Source organism: Pinus tabuliformis, chromosome 2_1 (genome assembly GCF_031772625.1).
Source record: "Pinus tabuliformis cultivar Carrire ecotype Pingquan chromosome 2_1, CPIR1, whole genome shotgun sequence".
Taxonomy (NCBI): Eukaryota; Viridiplantae; Streptophyta; class Pinopsida; order Pinales; family Pinaceae; genus Pinus; species Pinus tabuliformis.
In genome coordinates this window covers 178,935-196,125 of record NC_142299.1, presented here as the reverse complement: position 1 = coordinate 196,125, position 17,191 = coordinate 178,935, and positions in this window count along the sequence as shown.

Here is a 17,191-nt window from a genome sequence, read left to right as displayed (position 1 = left end):
CATGTCATCCTTGTGTCCCTGCGGGCCTGTATGTAAATTTTTTGGAAATCAACCTTAAACTTTGCGATATTGTTATACTTCTCATATAGGCTCAGCGAAAGGCAAGGGTGTTGGTTCACCAACATGTGCAAAATCCATATGGTATAATACAAAAAATATATATTATCTTATGCTCGCGTCGAATCAGTGGTATACCATAGCGAGGCATATCGTGCAGCTTCACAGATATCTGAGGCTGCCAAGGGGAATTGTGAATCTTTTGGCTCTTTCCATGCAAGCATGGAAATTATCATAATTAACCATGCATAGTGAAATGAAGAACCTTTCTCATGAGCCTCATAACAGCATTCCAGAAACTCTTGGCATAGATATGTGGCTCAGTTATACTAAACCCTATTAGCGCACTGCGCAGCTAATGAAACCACCAGTGCAGGGACTTCATTAGCCCAACACTTCCTCATGATCTTCTCAACCAATATATGTGCTATGAAGTGAACTCCCTAGTCATTGTTTGAGTTGATGTCATAACCTCACTTCCATTTTTTCATTCCAAACTTCTTCTTCATGTTTTCAGCTATGGCTTTGTCTTGATCTTTCCCAAAAAATTATTCTGCACAGTTATGCCCTTGATACGGTAGTATGGTGATTCTCAATATCAACATTGGGTCGATAGGGGTCCTCTTCCCCACCCATAGGCATCCATCGTACACCAATACGAGCATTTGTCTCACACGGGCTGTGCTCCCTAGACTTCTACTGAAGTGCAGCACATTTAACATGTTCATCAACCCCGACTGTGCCAATTCAGCCACCCACTAGTGAGCCTCTAACCTTGTCACACCACTCTCAGGGTAATGCACATGTTTTAAATATATGTCTGGTGTGAACTGTGGATATTTATTCTTGTCATTGAAAGCATAGTCTGTAAAATTCAGCTGTGTAATCTTCCAAAGTGTTTCTCCAATGAATCGCACTACTCTGGAAATAAAGGTGTGAAGGTGCCATACTTTGCATCCTTCAATTATTTTACTTGTTTTTCATTTGGTTTCATTGGTCGGATGTACGATGGGAGAGGTGATGGAAACGTTGTGTCATTTGTTTCTATTTTCACTTGCGCTGCTTCTTCCTCACTATCTCTTACCTGTTCGGGTTCTTTCTGAGGCTCAACAGTCTCTTGTCATGTTTCTTCTTCGTTATCTCCTCTTTGGTCAGTTTCTTTCATGGAGATCTTTGTTGTGTGCGTAAAGATGTTGTTGTAGACATATCAGATGATGCTTCCATGAATTCAAGTAAACCCTTTTCATTAAATATATGAACAATTTATGCCCAATAATGCTTAGATGACATACGATAGCGAAACTTTCTGCAACTTTTCCGCAATAACAATATTCGAACTCTCAGGAAAACAAAGTTCCAAATCCAGGTGGGATGTAGATTTTTATAAATAATTTGAATTTCTAACCCCATCATTAGCTCAGATTGTGTTCATTAATTACATATATATCACTAGATTTGGTAACCTGTCCTCATAAATGCATCTCTCCGCATGTTTTAACGACAACTTTCCTTTTTTAACAGTCATATTTTCCTAGTGAACTTTGATGCATTCCATATTGTAGCGATCAACCCCTCTTATGTCGTGGATACTATGAACTTCAAAATAATCCAGGTTGTAGCGAAGTAACTTCCTATGCTGAAGCTCTCTCCGCGACGTAGTTTATAGTCCAGTGCCCACTTTCAACTACAAGTGGCACTGACACTTTTATCCTTCCTTCAAAGTGAAGTTGTAGGGGTAGGGTTGTCCCTGTATAGCTTCAACCTGCTTCCATTTACTCTTCCTTGAACTAATTCTCCATTTAACTTTTCTAATTTAATTGTACCTCCATCAGTAATATGCTTGATAATATATGGGCCCAACCAATGCATCTTGAATTTTCCTGGAAATTTTACAAACTTACTAATTATAAAGGAGAACAAGGTCTCCTACCTGGAACTTCTTCTACTTAATATGCATGTCATGCTAGGCCTTGTCTCTTTCTTTCTGTACTTTCTAAGAGAATCATGCTATAAATCTATCTTCCTTCAAAGCAAGTAATTGCGACATTCTTTCCTCCATTATATCATTGTCTGCCATATCTGTAAAAGCAGCAATCCTTAAGCTAGGCAAGATGTATTCCATGGGCATCACATCTTCTTGCCCATAAAATAACCTAAAGGGTGTTTGAACTGTCAAATTCTTACACATGGTCCTATAAGCCCATAACACTGCTAGAATTCTAAGGTCCCATTCATTTATATTTACATTGCATACCTTAGTAAGTGCATTCTCCAAAATCTTATTAAACGATTCTACTGTTCCATTGCCCTGGGGGTAATAACGGGTACTCTTCTAATGATAAACTTGGAACTCCTCAATCAATGCTTCAATAGCCTTATTTAGGAAGTTTGACCCTTGGTCACTCATAAAAATATTCGAACATCCAAATCTAGACAATATGTACTCAAAAATAAACTTTGCAGTAGCCTCTGTGTTGCAGTCTCTTACTGGTTGTGCTTCGACCCATCTTGTCAAGTAATCAATTGCTATAATTATGTACCTTGCATCAGTATTTTTTCCAGGTGGGTTGATGGGTCCAAAAAACTCAATAACCCACTTATCAAAGGCCTACAATGTAACTTGTGGTACCAATGGAATCTCATCTCTTCTGAAGGCTTCCCTGTTCTTTGACACACATCACATGCTTGGCAGTACTCCTTTGCATCTTTATGTAGTGTAGGCCACCATAATCCCGCTCTCAAAACCTTCTACACAATATATTTTCCTGCATAATGCCCACCAACTGCACCCCCATGAGCCTCTACTAGAATCATCTATCTTTCATGTTCAGGAACATATCTGCACAGTATCTCATCTGGTCCCATCTTATATAATTGTCCTGCTATTAATGAAAATTCAGCTGCCTTAACCACTAATTCTTTATTTTGTTGCGTAGTATACTCTGAAGGAGCCATTCCTATGGTCAAAAACTAAATGATATATGCAAAATGGTCATCTACAACTCTGATTGAAAATAACTGCGCATCAGGGAGATTATCCTCTATATTGGTTGGTTCTTCCCATGTTTCAAGTCTTGACCTGTCATGCAATAGCCTTATTTAGGAAGTTTGATCGTTGGTCACTCATCAAAATATTCGGACATCCAAATCTAGACAATCTGTACTCAAAAATAAGCTTCGCAGCAACCTCTGCGTTGCAGTCTCTTACTGGTTGTGCTTTGACCCATCTTGTCAAGTAATCAGTCGTTGTAATTATGTACCTTGCATCAGTGTTTTTTCCAGGTGGGTTGATGGGTCCAACAAAATCAATAGCCCACTTATCAAAGGCCTGTAATGTAATTTGTGGTACCAATGGCATCTCATCTCTTCTGAAGGCTTGTTCTTTGACACACATCACATGCTTGGTAGTACTCCTTTGCATCTTTATGTAGTGTAGGCCACCATAATCCTGCTCTCAAAACCTTCTACGCAATATATTTTCCTGCATAATGCCCACCAACTACGCCCCCATGAGCCTCTACTAGAATCATATGTCTTTCATGTTCAGGAACATATCTGCACAATATCTCATCTGGTACCATCTTATATAATTGTCCTACTATTAATGAAAAGTCAGTTGCCTTAACCACTAATTCTTTCTTTTGTTGCGTAGTATACTCTAAAGGAGCCATTCCTATGGTAAAAAACTAAATGATATATGCAAAATGGTCTTCTGCAACTTTGATTGCAAATAATTGCACATCAAGGAGATTATCTTCTATATTGGTTGGTTCTTCCCATGTTTCATGTCTTGACAGATCGTTCAATAGCCTTATTTAGGAAGTTTGACCCTTGGTCACTCATCAAAATATTTAGACATCCAAATCTAGACAATATGTACTCAAAAATAAACACTGCAGTGGCCTCTGCGCTGCAGTCTCTTACTGGTTGTGCTTCGACCCATCTTGTTAAGCAATCAGTCACTGTAATTATGTACCTTGCACCGTATTTTTTCCAGGTGGGTTGATGGGTCCAAAAAAATCAATAGCCCACTTATCAAAGGCTTGTAATGTAACTCGTGGTACCAATGGCATCTCATCTCTTCCTGTTCTTTGACACACATCACATGCTTGGCAGTACTCCTTTGCATCTTTATGTAGTGTAAGCCACCATAATCATGCTCTCAAAACCTTCTATGCAATATATTTTCCTGCATAAGTACCCACCAATTGCGCCTGCATGAGCCTCTACTAGAATCATTTGTATTTCATGTTTAGGAACATATCTGCACAGTATCTCATCTTGTCCCATCTTATATAATTGTCCTTCTATTAGTGAAAATTCAGTTGCCTTAACCACTAATTCTTTCTTTTGTTGCATAGTATACTCTGAAGGAGCCATTCCTATGGTCAAAAACTAAATGATATATGAAAAATGGCCATCTGCAACTCTAATTGCAAATAATTGCGCATCAGGGAGATTATCCTTTATATCCGTTGTTTCTTCCCATGTTTCAATTCTTGACAGATCGTCAAGTCCCACATTCAGTCTTCCTAGTTTAACAATGATATCAAAGTCATATTTCTGGAATAATAGTAACCATCTACAAATATTTCCTCCTAATATAGTCTTATTAACCAAATACTTCAGTGCAAAATGATCTATAGACATTTTAAAGTGTGATCCCAGCAAATAGTGTCTAAATTTCTGCAAAGCATACAGCATGGCCAATCCTTCCCTTTATGTAGTGGTGTAAATCTTTTTTGCTTTAGATAGTTTTCTACTTGAAAAATCTATAGCATGATCAATCTCTCTTGCACCAGGTTGTGCCAGTACCACTCCCAAGGCAATACAAGATGCATCGACATGGAATTCCTTACTCCAATCAGGGAACACTAGTATAGGTGCATCTACCATTTTTTCTTTCAATATGTCGAGGCTCTTCTAACATTATTCATTCCACTAGAAAGTTACATCTCTCCATAGGCACAGTGATCTGAGCATACCCTTTAATTAACTTCTTGTATTACCCATGTCCCAACGTAGTGTGAAGTTGTCTTACTGGCTTAGGTGGAGGCAAGTTCACAATAATAGCAATCTTAGGAAGGTCCACCATTAGTCCTTGCCTACAAACAATATGTCCCAACAATATGTTATAAGGTACAAAAAATATGCACTTCTTTAGGTTCAAAGAGATTTGATAATGTCTACATATGTCAAGCATAAGTCTTAAACATCCCACATGTTTGCATATTAATCCAAATATTGTCCAATCATCAAAATATACCTCTAAAAACTTGTGGATGTATTCCTTAAAAGTTATAACCACCACCCTAGAAAATATAGCAGGGGAATTTTTCAATCCAAAAGGCATTAATGTGTCTTGATATGAGCCCCATTCTATAGCAAATGTGGTCTTATGTTGATCTTTAGGTGAAATCCTAATCTGATGATAACCTGAGAATCCATCTGTAAATAAGTAAGCTTCCTAACCTCCTACATTGTCTAGCACTTCATCTGTGAAAGGGGTAGGGAAGGGATCATGTAAACATGCATCATTCAACTTTCTCAGATCAACACAAATCCTAATTTCTCCTTGGATCTTCTTTTCTTGCACCACCATAGGACTCACCCATTCTAATTCTTCTACATGTTCAATAATTCTTTTTGTTATCATCTTATTAAGCTCCACTTTCACTTTATCCTTATACTTCAAGTTCAGCATTTCACTTACTCCTTATAATTCAAGTTTAGCCTGTAAGGTATTTGTTTCACTTGCTTTGTATCAGGCTTAAGGGGAATATTCATAACTCCTAGATCTCCTATTACACCCTTTATCTCTGAAAACTTGGTGGGAAACAGTTCTTGATATTCATGAAGTAACTTTGTAACTTTATTGACTGTCTCTTCATCCCAGTAGTCTCCTATTGTTGCAAATTTGGGTTCCCTCTCTGATCTTATCTTCACCTTCTTGATCTTCAGTGGCTTCGTTTTGTCTGGTATCTCTAGCTCAGGTCTAGTTACTTCGTGGTATCCTTCTGATTCTACTATGCCGATGTTACGAGGATCTTCTTCTTCATCTGCAGTAAGGTTATATCACTCTAGTGTATTTTCTATCTGTGCATCCCAATCAGGTTGATGCCATGTCAGTGGGGTTATATTTTCAAATATCCTCTTCTTTATTGTCTAAAGGGCTAAATCTATGTATGGGAAATCATCCTCAAAGCTGAATGTTAATATGAAGCCATCAACCATGTATGCCCAGTTTATGGTACCATGTCGAAGCTCTATTTCTAGGTACCAGTTCTTAGGGATTTTCTCTAATGTATGAATGAATCCATGTATCCATACTTGTTGTGGAATTTCACCATCATTAGTTTCACCATCATATTTTATTTACATCTCTATATTTATCTATCCAAACCTTATCCACTTCAGTATTTAACATTCCTACCAACCTCCTATATTCTTTTTTTGTGCATTCCATCATCTAGGATGGGTAACTTTCAAGGCTATATCCAAGGCCGACAACCATTTATTTTCTAGAAAATTTTCATCATAATCATTAAGGAAAGTATTTACATCACTTATGCCATCATAATAAGGCAAGTTACATACCTTAGATATCATACAACAAACTGATTTGGTAATTCTTTCACAACACCTTGTGGATACTTCATGTAACCTATTATGCCAGATCTCCGATTGTTATTTTGAGTCTGAGGTACAAGAAATATCATGGTCCCAACTTAAATTTCCCTCTGCAGTAGGGTTAACACAATCTTGTTCCTTCATTTTTATTTGATAGATATTGTCTATGTCAGCTACACAGTACTCTTCTTTGACTAAATCTATATATCTTACTCCTTCTCATGGATCCAAGGGAAAAATTACTCTCATATTGTTTCCTTCAAATATCATATCTCTCTTCTTTAAATTAATTATGGTGATATTTTCAAATGCCCAGTCAATTCCAAGTAATGCAGGATAAGGGTTATTGTCATCGACAATCTCTATTACTTGAAAATTAGCAGCAATGTGAACTCCTTCAATATCCACTGTGACACCTACTAGCCTTCCTAGAGGGAAGATGTTTTGTTGATTTGCCATCCTTAACTAAATAGGTGACCAATGTAGCTTCGCCTTACCCATTAATTCCCATGTTTTCTTTGTCAAGACATTAGCATCAAATCCTATATCCAAAATAGTTTGATCCATCTCATACTCTCCTATCTGCGCACTCAGTCTCATCTCTCTTCCGATTCTCTTCTATTGATGCAAATTACTGACTACATGTATCTCACTTTGCGACGTTTCTTTGGATGCACAAGAATCTATTAAATCCTTAATCCCTTCTACAGCTTTTTGATCTCTTAATAATTTCATAAAAGTTTTTAGAAAAGACTTTAAAAATACCTACTTGATTTGTTGAATCCTGGTCTTGTGTCGAAGCTCCATCCTGTGTCGAAGCTCAATTCTGTATCAAAGTTAATGATATGTCGCGGTTAATTTTCTGATCGAGCTTAGGCTGTGCACTAAAAGTCGAAGCTCCAACATCCATAAAACTTCACTTTGCTTCCATAAACACTTCTTTTTCTTTCTAAATATCAAAAACAGGAACTTTCTCAGTAGTCCTTTTGATCCATGAACTTTCAAATTCTTTCCTTTCATCCGCTTTATCAGTACCGGTTGCAGCTCCACTTCTAGTGACAATACTAATTCGAGGTTCGTCGGGACTCGGTCCTCCTTTCAGTAGTCGTCATTTTGATATTCTGTTTCGGTTATTGATTCCTCTTTTCATGCATATTCAATATAAGTACAGGACATTATTCAATTACATGGTCAAAGGATTAACAATACTTACATGTCATTGTGGGGTTCTGGAAGTCTCTCGCAAAATGACCTGGCTAGATGTAGATATAGAAAATTATCTAAACATGTCCTCGACCAACTCCACCACCTCAACCTCTTCCTTTGTAACCTCCTCAACCACCACGTTGTCCATTGTCCTCATGTCCGTGTTCTTCTACTTGCATTCTATAAGTGTCAGCACGTGCTCCATCATTAGTTTGTAAGCTTGACAATTATTCTCATCATGCCCTACTAATTTAAAGAATTTGCAATATAGATTCCTCAGAGTCTGTACATATTTTTGTAGCAAGTAATAGTCTTCTGAATGATTTTGGACCCTAGTCTTACATATTTTGCACCACATGTTGGATCCTACATTCAAGGGATTCGCTGCTCCACCAACAATGTAATCCCTGAAGATAGGGCATTGTTATTTAGAATGGCCCTTTGATTTGCACTTCATACATCATACTTCTTATCTAACTTCTTCACTTTTATTGATGCCTTATATCTGTAGGGTTAGGTTCGCCAGCTAGTTCTAAATCTATTGCATTCTTGCATTAGTATCTCCTATAGGCAAAGCTTCCAATTTCATTGCAATCTCTAGAGCTTCGGCTTGAGTTCCTGTCTTTTGTTGCATCAATGGAAATCTGATATGTGGTAGCAGTGCAACTATAAACAATTCTTTATATTGCAGCGGAGCTATTTTGAAACTTACCTAATCCAATAACACCTTAAATCTCTAATCAAGCTCCCAAAGAGACTCTCCAAGTTTCTATTTGATCTCTTTCAACTCAATGATATTGCGAATCAGACTTCGGCTTATTAAACACCCTTACCAATGTTGTTTTAATATCTACAAACACTATGTTCTAATTATTTGAATACTTCATATAACATGTCAATTATCTATCTCGCAGCGTCGTAACGAGTTGCACTTTATTTATATTATCCTCATTGATCTGCTTAGTTGTCCATATAGCTTCACATAAAAACCAAAATTGTTACAGATCCTCCAATCCAATTTATTTAAAAATGGGTAGCTTAATGATGGCTTAGGGGGTCCTGACCTAGGTTCGGAGTTAGCTACGCCAACCAACAAAACCCTACACTACTGGTCCTTCGACAACAACCTGTGTAGTGCAGGCTGCAGTCTCACCCGAAGTAGTATGGGGGAATGCAAGAACCACGTTTTTGCATCCAGAGACTGGTGTGATGTCTTTCAGCGCCTTAGATCTGCCTTCACATTGATCAATAAACTCTTAGGGCACGTTGTTGCAACTCTATTAAAACAGCCTTTAGAACTTCGCGAAGGTCTACAGTCAGTCCTTGCAAACCTCTATCAGTCAATTTTCCCACTTATGCACATCAAAGAGCCATCCTAAATTAGTGTTCACACAAATTTACTTTAGTCATTGGTAATCATAGGAGAAATCACCAGAGTCTTCGTGAAAGTATTTAAACATACATTGCGTACATTATTAAGCATTTTTAAAGAGAATCGTGTAACATTTAATCAATATCCCACAAAAAAAATCATTCATCACCAATATATAACAATAAAAAATATTACAGAAGTACTTAGGAATTCTTCAGAAAGTTGTCTTTATTGATCTTCAATTCAAGGTTATAGACCCAAAACTTCCCTGCGCACACAGCTGCAGGGGTCCGTACACTCAGCTATAGACTCTACCTAGGCCTTCGCACACTCAGCTATGAAGCTTTTCCTTCCCTATCTTTTGGGTGTGGAGCCTAATTATCTTCTTTATTCAGAGGTATCACCTCATTAGACCCCAGCTTGTAATGTGGCGGCGACGCCGCCCATAAATGTGCACCTCTAGGGGGGTCTGGGGGGGGGACGAGGATTATTTGGAGCCCCCCCAGCGAGGGATCAAGGGTGCTACCCCCAAAGCTAAAAACATATGTAAAATTGCCTTGTAAAATTTTGTAATTTCGTAGTCAATCTGGGCCGTTCATTAGGCGAAAATCTGACGGTAGAAGTTATGTTTAATTTAGGGTTTTTTTCCCTAGAAGGAAACCCATCACTATATATGAGGGAATTGTATTGCATCTATGTAGATCTATATTCTGAGTGAAAAAGAGAGAGGATATTGTGTGAGAGCGAAGAGCGAATTACAACGGATCTGCTATAGGTTGTATCTCTTCAATTTGTTGGATAATATAAAAGGAAGGACTCGTTGTTTCTCCATGGACGTAGTCCAAATTGGGTGAACCATGTATATCTGTGTCTCTCTTGTTTTATGTGTTTTCTTTTTTTATATTTTTGTAATATATTTTATGTGTTCCATTGCTCTATAATATATAATTTTCTAACATTATCTAATCGCAAGACGCGGAGCCTTCCAGCCCTAGCTCCTGTCCTAGACTCTTCAATCAACCCAATTCTCTATCTCCTTTTTTCGTCTAGTTCTACTTGTCACTTCACTAAGACTCACTATTTATAGTGTTTTTCATACAAGTCCATGGTTCAAATACCATAGGTGAATCTCAAAACTTATTCAAAATAAGGGGCTAAGCCCCTTAGACTCCTATTCACCTACGCGCTCTGCATCCACAAATCGCAGAGACTTTACGTTATTTACAAAATTGTACCAAAATTTGGGTTATCTTAACCCCAAACTAACCGATTGGACCCCATCCCAATTGGCCCCCAACACAAAAATCACGACTAGCCCTTGAGTCACTATGTTGGCGTCGCGATTTTACTACGAAGATCCCCCAGCTCCACCTGAATTACTGCAACTTCAGTAGCGCTCTATGTCACTGCCTGTCGAACCTCCTCGACCAATTTTTCAGTGGTTGGTCCTTCTACTACCAACCTCATCATTTTCTGTGTCTGCTACAGTCCCTTAAGCTTGTCTTGGATGGAAGTCATGACCTGATAAGCCTCCTCCAACCAAGGCTGCAACCTAGCCTTTAGAAAGGCCTCCTTCTTCTGTGCTTCCTCTACCTGTGCCAGTAGTTGTTTTCCTTCCTGTAACTTGGCAAGGCATTGTGTAGTTGTTAAGGTATGTGCAGTCTCCTTGACCTCATCATATTGGCGCTGCATCTCCCTGACCTCTGTGTTCAATGTGTGCAGGCTCGGATCCTCTTGTAGATTGGTCAATAGCTCCATAGCCTACTTGAATATTGTTGCACGGTCAGTGACTGTGGCATCCAAGGTAGCCAGGCCTTCCTTTATTGCAAGTCCATGCTGCTCCTGAACCTCATGCAGAGTCATGGGCTGCAACTTCAACTGTAGCTTTGCAATCTTCATGTTGAACTCAAAAGTTACTTGTCCAACTTCTGCTCTGGCCTCACACACACCAGTGACTAACTTTCTGATTTTGGCTTCTGGTTGTGCATCCTTCGAGATGTGAAGCTCAGGCACTGTCTTGCACGCTTCCGCTACTACTGACTCCAGACATGATCTATGCGCCTGAAGTGCCTCATTTTCCTTCTGAGCTTGCGTCTTTTCAATGAACATTTATTCATTGTTGACTTTGTAATCGCTTATGAGGTTGAGGGAGCGCTACTCCCCGGTTCTCAATTCATCTACCACCCCCTTATGCAGCGCGTGGAGGGTTTCATTCATTATCAGAGTTAACCAAACAAATCACTCCACCAACTAAGAACAGCCATGAACCACCACCCATAGAATCAAGAAAGAGCTCTCAATCTGTCAATCCTTACTATGTTTGGACCTAGTAAATTTCCTCGTGGAGTGGAAGGATGATTCGCTCGAGGAATCCCCTGAGTGATTAGCTGAACAGCGCTTCATGGCTTAGTCTGTCTCGACCCTTCATCGTCACTTGAAGGAGGTCCAATCAATGGACTATATTCTGGTCCCAATCCTTCGCAATTTCTAAAGAATCATCCACTTCGCATAGCTCTGAACATCAAGGTAATGGCATCACCCATTTTTCACATAACAACATTTTAATTCAAGTATTCAATGATCTTAAATACTTGCCTCGCAGTCCTTTGAAAAATCGTCGCTTCACTTTGCTCTAGTTACTGAGGTATCAACTGCAAATTCTTTAACAAATCCTCCCAAAATTTGATCAAGCCAATGATCGACAGCATGCGCGATCTTGTCTTCATAGGCTTCTAATCGTCACACTAACTTCGGAGTCCACACTATAGGACTATCAAGCTTCCACCTTCCTTGACTATCTGTCAATTTAGCTAACCACTCATATAGTTTAATGGGGAAGGTGCAGAAGACGATTTCGTGTATTTCTGTATACAGATACTTGTTGAACCCCTCTTCCTTCGATAGATGTGTATTCTTGTTTTCTTGTGCCTCGAACTCATGAATCTTCTGATCCAAACACTTTTCTATTTATTTCTTGGTTGGATTCCAATGATGCGACATCACACATCTCTTTCAAGCATATATTGGTCTCAACGATAGAACCATTTTTTGGCTTAGGGGGTCCTGACCCAGGTTTGGAGTTAGTTGTGCTAACCAAGAAAACCCTACACTACTGGCCCTTTTGGCAACAACCTACATAGCACAGGCTGCAGTCTCACTCGAAGCAGTATGGGGGGATGCAAGAACCAAGTTTCTGCATCCAGAGACTGGTGTGATTTCTTTCAGCACCTTAGATCTACCTTTGCGTAGATCGATAAACTCTTAGGGCACATTGCTGCAACTCTATTAAAATAGCCTTCAGACATTCGCAAAGGTCTACGATGAATCCTTGCGGACCTTTAACAGTCAATTTTCGTACTTACACGCATCAGAAAGCCATTCTAAATTAGTGTTCGTGCAGATTTACTTAAGTCATTATTAATCATAGGAGAAATCACCAGAGTCTTCATGAAAGTATTTAAACATACATTGCGTACATTATTAAGACTTATTAAAGACAATCGTGTAACATTTAATCAATATCTCATAAAACAAATTACTCATCAGCAGTACATAACATTAACAGAGATAACATAAGTACTCAAGAATTCTTCGGAAAGTTGTCTTTATTGATCTTCAATTCAAGGTTACAAACTCAAAATTGCCCTCCACACATAGCTGCAGGGGTCCACGCACTCAGCTGCGGACTCTACCTAAGCCTCCACACACTCAACTATGTAGCCGTTCCTTCTGTATCTAAGTGCAAGAAGCAGAGCCTTCTTGCCCTAGCTCTTGTCCTTAACTCTTCAATCAACCCAATTCTCTATCTCCTTTTTTCATCTAGTTCTCCTTGTCACTTCATTAAGACTCACTATTTATAACCTTTTTAATATGGGTGAATCTCAAAACCAACTCAAAACTTATCCAAAACAAGGGGCTAAGCCCCTTGACTCCTATTCACCTACGCACTCTGCATCCACAAATCACAGAGACTTTACATTATTTACAAAATTGTACTAAAATTTGGGTTATCTTAACCCCAAACTAACCCAGGGGACCCCATCCCAACACGTAATATCATCATCCATACTTCTCCTTGGAGGGGGAGAGGGAGGGGGAGGATTAAGGGGAGGGGGACGGGGGGTAGAAGGGGTAGAGGGAGGGGGAGGGGGAGGGGGAGGGGGAAAGCCAAAAACACCCTAACTATTACTAGATTTTGGCTTCTGCGAACTCTCAAGAAACGGAACCATTTGTTGGTTTGATTTGGGATGACCCAGGTTCAATATATGCTACGCACCAACAAAACCCTCAATCATTGGCCCTTTCGGAAATGACCTGCAAGCAAATCACAGTCTCACCCGAAGTGACTAAGGGAGGATGCAGAACCAGGTTTTTGCAGTCTTGAGGGTGTTATCACTCAGGTTGTCCCTTGGCTCCTTAAGGGATACGGTCGAGGTAACCACAAACCAATCTTTGGACTGCAGGTCCTAGCCTACCTGCAATCAGAGAGGGCTCTCTCTTTATAATTTAGCTTTTTTTTGGTATGATTTTAGGCTAGTTATGGTGTACATGGGTTTTGTTTTGATTTTGGTGGGAAGGATGATGTTTTCAAGTAGAGTTAGGATGCCTAGTGTGAGAAGTTCAAACCATTGGGCATGGAGTCATGGATTAGGGCTGCTGGTGTGTTTTCTTGGTCACAAGAGGAATATAGAGCAGGATAGCTACACATAGAACAATATCAAGCTGGAATAAGGGTGAAATGGTGGTCAGTGAATGAAAGGCAACTAAGTAGCTCTCATTATGCTAACAGAGGGAAGGTGAATGAACATTTATATAGGAGCAATCAAGGATTCCTAAACAACATTCATATATGAAGGAACTAGTGCAAATATGAGCAAATAAGTATTCATATTCAAGACTAATTCAGAGGAAAACATGTAGAAATAACAGAAATTGAGCATAGAGTGCTTCTAAGCAAAGTCTAAGCTATTCTTCCTTCCTGCTATTTAGATGGTGACACAATGGTGGCATAAACACATATAAACTGTAAACAGAGGTAAGAAACACTTATTGGGCCATGTAGAAGCATTAGAATTCCATAGTCACTCTTCAGCCATTAAAACACAACAGACAGTTCATCATCCAAGCATTCCAGCGATCTTTGATTATAGAGGCTCTCAAAAAATTCAACGCAAGTTTGGAGAGGAAGTTATCAACCAGCCAACCCTTTAAACAATGCTCAGGGTGGTTTATATAGGCAAAATATCTACAACAAACAGATCCGAGACAGATCTGATGAAATAATTGTCTTAACCTAATTTGCACTAAAATAAATGCAAGAAATATCTATCTAAGTTGTGCTGGAGGCAGCAACATTCAAAATGAATAAATATGGTGTCCTTTGAGCTCTGCGCTGGCCAATTTATCATAACTGTGCTTTAACACTTGTTCTGCTTCTTTATATTCGGTTATGCTGCTCTTGGGTGGCCTTAACGCGCATTAACTGTGATCGGGTGAGCCTTAAATGGCTCAAAACTGCTTCTTTGACTTTGATGAAAGCCTTTATTGCTTCCCTGCTGCGGGCTTTAACTGCTGCTTTGATATTTTTGATCTGATACACTTTACCGCAACATTGATACTCTTTCACTGAATGTGGGCTCTTTCTCACCACTGATACACTTTGCCGCTTCAAAATCGTCGCTTTATGGCCACTTATGACAAGATTTGACCGTTGTTGTGTTGTCTGCGGGCTTCTAGAGGCTTTTGGAGGAGCCTCGACACCTGGCTGATCAAAGTACCTTTAAAACTGATAAAACTACAAAATTAGCGGAATAATGGAGGCCGAGAGCTTGCTGAGGTGGAAAATCATGCATTTTGGAGTCAATCCAGGCTGGAGCGATCAACAAATGGCCGCGAAATGATCCCAATCCTTTGGAGTTAAGGGCGTCGGGCTGATATATGTGAAATAGCCCTTTTCCTTTATAAAAGGCAAAATGCCCTTTAAACGTGAATTTTCATGAAAATTGGGCGGGGAGCGATTACTGTAGCGCAGATTAGATCCTGGTCGTTGGATCGCGCGAAGGCAGATCCAACGGCTGGCACTAAATCGGCGATCGGCGGATCCCAAAACATAAAACCTCCGAAATGCGATGAAGCCCGCGGAGCCGAAATGCATTACAGGCCCACTTTTTATTGAAATCGGGTCCGGCCCATCGGCAGTCCCATATCGGCGGATTTATAATAAAATGGATAAGCGGACCCGAAATCCCCTTTGAACTTCTATTTATAAATTTTCGGCTCCGGCCAGTCGGAGCTTTATATGGGAGTGATGCGACCAAATATGGGCCATTGATCTAAGGGCCCGAATGGACGGCCGCGATTAACTCGGCATTTCGCCATCGGCGGGGACACGGGGTTTATACATATGCAATCGCCGAAATGGGCGATCGCCAAAATGATCTGGGCCATTGATCTGGGCGGGGCGATGGACGGCTGCGATCAAATTGACGCTTCACCATCGGGGATAGCGATAAGGCTTGCGATAAAGGAAAAAATAGTGGAAATGCAATGTTTTGCGATAAAGCGGGGTTATGCGGTAAAGCGGGGTTTTTACGTTAAAATCTAAGTTTTATAAAAAACTTAGGTTTATAACGATAAAGCGGGTTAACGATAAAATGCATGCATGCGGGTATATATGGGAATATATGGAAGGAAGGCTCCCGATAGCGATATCGCTTCGGATGCGATAGCAATATCGCATCGGAGGAAAGGGGAAGGGGCAGATATATGAGCACATATGATTGCGATACACCGATCGCTGAAATCGCGTCGGTGACTATCCATCGGGGAGAACTATAAAGGGGCAACATTACCATTGAGACCTCTGACTGCGATATTGCGTCGGAGGGGGATCCAAAGGGATCGGAAGAATGTTAAGGCAATCGGCAAGGGTTATTGCGATCGGAAGAAGGATTTCACAATCAGAAGGAGTCCGATGCGATCGGAGGGAAATTCACTTGATCGGAGAAGGATAAACAAGGTCAAAAGAGGGTTTCTATACATCGAGGAGGGATTTTAATGCATCGGAGATGGGTTTTATGAAATCGGAGGGAGATTTATGTGCTTTTGAAGAGTTTTTGAGGCCTCGGAAGGGGTCCGATAACCTAAAAAGAGGAATTTCATGCCTTAGAAGGAGTCCTTTGCATTGGAAGATGGTTTAAAGGGGAAAATTGAGGGTTTTTTCCAAGTTTCAGGCAAACTTAGCAATTCCCAAACATACTTATGGTTATTTTTCAACCAGAGGGAGGGGATATATACATAGAGGAGCTATTTAGCATATTTTAGTAAGGGAAAGGGAGAATTCATGGGATTTATATAATAATGTTAGAAGTTAATATGGATTTTGATCAGAAAATCCCTAAGTTTAGAGATCTTAGGATTAAAAGGGGAGATAGAACTTTGTAGAGGACATATGAACACTCCTTAAGTAAAGCAAATCTTTACTAAGGGAAATGATATGAAACATGATGAATTTAAGAGATATCAAGCAGATCTTGACCTCTTTAGGGGAATTAGTGAGTGATTTGGGGAAGAGGAAGAAGGGGAAGTTAGACATGCCTCGCTTGAGCTGATCCAAATGGAAAACTGCCTCATACTTGTGATCTGAATAGATATAACACTTGAAAACACAAAACTGATCACAATCATTGATTCTGCAACCTCAAAACTACCTACCCAGCCTACTTACCTAGCATTTTCTCTTCTTTTTGGTTTGGGTGCACTTGAACTAGCAAACCCATCTTTTCAACTTTTCTTTTGGCTATCCTCCTATCTAAATCTGCCCTTATAGCTTCCAGGGGCTCAGATTAAGCTGTTGAGCGCCCTTGCTTCTCTACCTAGCTACAAATCTACCAAGATTAAACAGTTTGGACAGATATTTATTCTCTA